This window comes from Atta colombica, unplaced genomic scaffold (assembly GCF_001594045.1).
Source record: "Atta colombica isolate Treedump-2 unplaced genomic scaffold, Acol1.0 scaffold233, whole genome shotgun sequence".
Lineage (NCBI taxonomy): Eukaryota > Metazoa > Arthropoda > Insecta > Hymenoptera > Formicidae > Atta > Atta colombica.
The window spans coordinates 1,431,787-1,437,419 of record NW_017259331.1 but is presented as its reverse complement, the minus strand read 5'-3'; positions in this window follow the sequence as shown (position 1 = coordinate 1,437,419).

Here is a 5,633-nt window from a genome sequence, read left to right as displayed (position 1 = left end):
AGAGAGAGAGAGAGAGAGAGAGAGAGAGAGAGAGAGAGAGAGAGAGGGTTCGCGGCAGGAATTATCGGGGTCTCTCCGTTGCCTACGGGGCACAACGGACCCTCGTGGAGAGTAGCTAAGCGACCATTACTCGGATGGTGAGCCAATGGAGTGGATCCCCACGCCCCCTTCGACTTACTCCGCACAGACGGCATGCAAATACGCGCGTGCGAGATGCACTAAAGGATGCACCTTCGCTCTACTCGACTCTCTTTCTCTTTCTGTCAGTCCTCTCCTTTCCATCTTGCTCGCTTCGTTCCTCGCTGATCTTCTTCGTTGCTTCCTGGTGGTTCCTCCTCCCGCGCGACTCCTTGCTGTCTCGCTAAGGAGCCCAGTCTCGTCGCGAAGTAATATTTATCACGGACCACGGCTGTCGCCTTTTTAGTTGGCCGAGATTGACCACCACGGTCCGCAAATGTAAATATCGTGGTACGATACAAGTCGCCGAGGAAGATATTGCTCTTCTTCTATATTCTAGGGTCGTTCGATTTAACGATTGGCAAATAAGAAATGCGTTCATCGCTGAGAAAGATAAGAACTGCTTACGGAAATAATATCTTACATCAGAGGGCAAAGAGTGAAATTACGCGGAACAACTATGCGCTGTATTAAACACCACTGTTTGCATTTATAACTGTTTGCACCTTAGCAGAATGCCTTATTCTCTGCCTAGCGTAGCATAACGTAGCGAGAGGGCACGAGTTCAATTTTAAAAAGCACGAGCTGACACTAGTAAACAATGGCCAGTGATAAATACGACGCATTCCCACAAGCCATTATAATCTTATTGTTGGACTTGTTTCTCGTATGCAGGTGGCAGCAGCCACAGCGATGCATGCCATGGCTGCATTCGGGGAAGGAAAGAGAGAAGAAGGGCGCGGTGGAGACGCGAGGGCACCGGTTAGAGAGATATAAACGGGTATACGGAGAAGCCGAGAGAAACCAGAATCAGAAGAGAAGAACCGCCAACAGCCGTGTCTGCTTCGCCTCTTCTCCTTCGGCTCCTCCTTACCCTACCCTCTCCTTCTTTCTCTCTCTCTCCTCTTTTTCTCCTCTCATCTCTTCACTGCCTCTCTCCGCGGGCCCTCGACAACAGAGTACCAACGGAGATGCCACCACCGAGATACTGATTATAAACTCCATTCCATTTGTAACGAGGTCCATCTATTTTGGCGCCCAACACTCGTTGCGCCGGGGTCTCTAGGTAGCGTCAGATTTTAATACGATATCCCTCACATTATCATTCGTTTCAGACCTACTCGGCAACCTCTTTCGCCGACGAGAAGACCCCCTCTTGTCCCAGAACAATACGCGATGCAGCGCGATGTAAGCTGTCTTCGCAGAGCGATACACGTGGAACATATCGATACAATTGGAGGGTGATCTTAGTGTTGGAATATCTCTCTGCTTTTCTCTTATCGATGTAATAAAAGCAACTGTCATACACAGTACTAATCATTGGTAACCGAAGCTGCCCTATCTATAATTATTTTTCCTGTATGAGATAAATGTAATGATTAAAAAATGCAAAATGATAATATACCGTAAATTCTATCTTAGCAATTATAATATTTTGCTGGGGGAAGATTTTCTAAAATAAAATATGCACAAATCACATGGTCGATGTTGAGATTTTGTCAGAAGGTTGCAAGATTAGATTTCGAAAAGAATCCACGTCGTTTTTCCCATCGGGGGTCGCAGGTGAAGAGATGTCACCCTGGCATTGTTTTAAAGAATTCCTAACGGGAATTTCTTTCGAAGTTTCCAGGTAGACAACAAGCCTGTTTTATTTTACGAGCTTGCTCGTCGTTCGTAACGGTCCTCGTAATTTTTCGAGAAACACGAGGATTCAACGAAAAAATAACAATTCATGCAATTTGATGAGATCGTTGCTTGCATAATATATGAATGATTTTTATTTTGCCATAACAATGTTTATAAAAATATATCCATACAATAGGAAAAAGATTTAAAAAATGCTGAAAAAAAACTCTTTTAATTAAACTAACAAAAATGGCATTTTCTTGTTGAGTCCTTTCATTGATTTAAGATTCAGAACATTTTTCTCAAACGCGAGTTTATTAATTAATTTTGCTTTTCAAGTAAACACAATTTTTCTTGCTTATCCGTTTTTCATGTATACTCTTTGAACCGGAAAACTTATTTAATTTTCACTTCCTTATTAAATATATAAATTATTAATATTTTTGAAACACTGCGAAACTAGCAAAAAGTTTATCAAATTAAGTAATATATATTTATTGTCTTGTCAAAATGAGCACGCACGCAAAAGCTGCGATGCAGAAATTTCCCAGGATACACTCGAGAATCATTGCATCCTGGCGCAGGTAATAATTACAAACATCAGACTCAACGATGCATAACGATACACAAATCACGCTTTAGGAAAGAGGAAGACAGCGTCGACAGGAAAGAAAAGAGAAGAAAGAAAAATAATAGAGAAAGAGAGAAAAAGAAAATCTTGCGTTAACGTCAAAAAGTCCCGACGTTCGTGCATCGTCGAGCTAAATCTTCTTGACGTTTTTTCCCTAAAAACACGACGCGAATCGTTGGCACGGTCCAGGTAAGCGGACCCTACTGACCCTTTTCGCCTTGGCGTCGATACCGAGAAAATAAAGTTTCCACTTTATATCCATGAAGAGTATCGACGGGGCAGGTAGTTTCATGGCCTCCTAGAGACACCCCGTATAATTGGCCGATAAAGATTCCAAAGATTACGAGTAAATATTAATCTTTACCTCCGAAACGTTCTGGCTACTGGATACGTGCTCATTGGGATCAGAATCCCGATCTTTTCTGGACGATAAGAATCCACCCATTAGCGCTTGCTTTATTTTTATAGAAGAGAAAATAATATAATCATATAATATAATCGCGAGTAATAAAGTTTATTTATCGAGAAGATTACCAAATAAAAATAAAAATTAAAAATTCAAGACTCATCGCATATATTTTTCAATGGTATTTTGTAAAGCGTAATAAAAATCTTTATTTACCAAAATCACAGCCCGTAGAAAAATTAAACATGAAGAAATGTACTGAATTGATTTCCTTAGAGAAACTAGCGTCCGTGTTACATCTTTATTGTTTGTTTTTTGTTTTCAAGACTTCGTAACCGAATACTTTATCTTTCATCGTCTGATGAGCGCGCTCAACAGACGGAATATTCAGACTTCAGATGCTGAGAATCATTTAAAATGGATTTTTCCATTGAATTTCTACGGAAGAGTTGGAGAACGCGCCGTAACAGCGGAATAATTCTCTCGTTAGCGCGGGAAGCAGCTATGGCTTAAGCTTTAGGCGAAAGGAGTAACAGACGAAATACGACGCAGTTCGCGATTGTTCGAGCACGCTTCATGTTGACTCGGCGGCAGGTAGATGCACGCGGATGAAGCTACGCGTTGCGTGGGAATATATGGGAATCTACGACACGCGGCTGTGGTGTCGCATCGCGTCGCGTCGCATCAGGACGGCGGCGTGGCGTCCCAAAACTGCGGGGGGTTCCAAGACTCACCAACATACCCCCGGACAAATTCTAATATATTAGACAGCCATCGTCTCCCGTGCACGCGAGTGCTACCGTTATGTGGACACCCGCGAGGAAATCCATAGTGAGAACGTAACAGGGATATTCTAATATCAGTTTCCACCAATGTAGATTAACTTTAATCTCGATTCAATTTAATCTTCATCTTTTTCTAATTCTAAAACTAGACATCCTTCTTAGAACTAAACATCTTTTTCTAATTCTAAGAATTAGAAAAAAAAATGAAGAATTGATTAAATCAAGATTAAAGTTGTTTCTGTTGTTATGTACAAATTTATTATATAATCATGTTGTTTAAATCAATATGATCAAAAAGCTCTAAAATATAAAAAATATAAAATATACAAAATAAAATATACAAAATAAAAATAAAAAATGAAAAGTTTTCACAGAAAAACATTTTATATTATTAAGTGACTTTTTTTAACAGATAAAAACAAATTTCATTAACAGAGATAAAAACAATTTTTAAATAAAATATCAATAAGAAAATAAATTATATTTTAGGTCAATATATCTGATCGAGAGTATCTAATCTTAATTAGATAATCTATACATAGTTGAAACGCAAGCATGAGAATCTTGAATTAATATCGACAATTTGTATCCAATGCTACTTCATCTCATAGATTACATTTCTATCAGAAAGCCTGATAAGGTATTTTTACGATCATACTGAGATGGAGATGCTAAAGCGAGACGACTAAAGCTAATACATTAAAGAAGGTGACTTCCATCGTGGCATCTTAAAATCATCGATAATTAAAAGAATTGGAATTCACCAGAAATCGAAGGTGCATTCGTCTGGGAACCATCGGTGTTATTAACCTTCGGACGAGCAGGTGTTGATTCGGTAATGGGCCGGTAATTAGGCTGCCAAGAGCGGTCTAGTCGCGAGAATGTGAGCATAGCTACAATGCGAAGCGAACATTCGTATTCTACGAGTGTGCGTAGATACTACACCGCATTCCATACGATGCGCCGATATACACGTCGCGAATATCGTACGTGGATACAATACAGGTGCGCAAAATTGCACGCATCTTGACGAATACACTCGCATTCGCGTATCGCGTATTAAATACGACTCACCTTCGCGGTTGTTTGCTCGCGCTCTTTAACGCGTTAAGCGCCTAATTATTTGCCCTACCAGTAATTACTTCGTTCCAGTCTTTCTTCGAGCCGCGACGAGCCTGCTTTGCTGCACGTGCTGCTCCCACTTGCAGTTTTATCTCGCATTGCACCATGGTCGTACATCCGCGCGCTGAGATCGCAATTTTTCAATGTCGCGGATGAACGCGAATGATAACGGCCGAACTCTTCCTTCCCATTGTCACGGCGTGTCCGACCTGAGAAAATACTGACTGCCTGAGATCGCGGAAACTCGTTCGCTTTGGCTTATCTGCTTTTAAGGGCGAATCGGTGGCGAGAGCACACGTATCAAGACCGACGGTGAATAAAGTAAGGACATTACGACGTGCGAAAATGTAGACAAAGCGAGAGAGAAATAAGGGAAGCAAGTGAAATTAATTAAATATCAACGATATTTAGGATTCACATTTATATGATATTACAAATTATTATTATTTGATTATTAAAAGTAAGACAAAGATATGATTTACGTATTTTTTGTTATAACGATATATGTTTTAACCCGTAATAGGAACACATTTTTTTTTTAGGTAACATATGGGTTTTTGAAATATAATAAAATTTTTGTTTATTATTAGTTTTATTTTTTAAAGAATTTTCAAAATTGTTATTTCAAAAGAATTTCAAAAATAAGATTGTAAATCATAAAATTATTCCAAATCAGTACTATTTAATAATCTTCGAATTATATATGGTCCAATTATAGGTCAAGTAAAAAAAAACAGCAACATTAAATGTGATTCTGCATAGTCTATACATAAACCTGTATTCATCGACGTTATAAAAATAATACCCTCACACTGAGAGAAATGAATTTGTTATAGGAACAAATCAAAGGAAAACAAATGTAATATTTATTTTAAAAATCGATCGA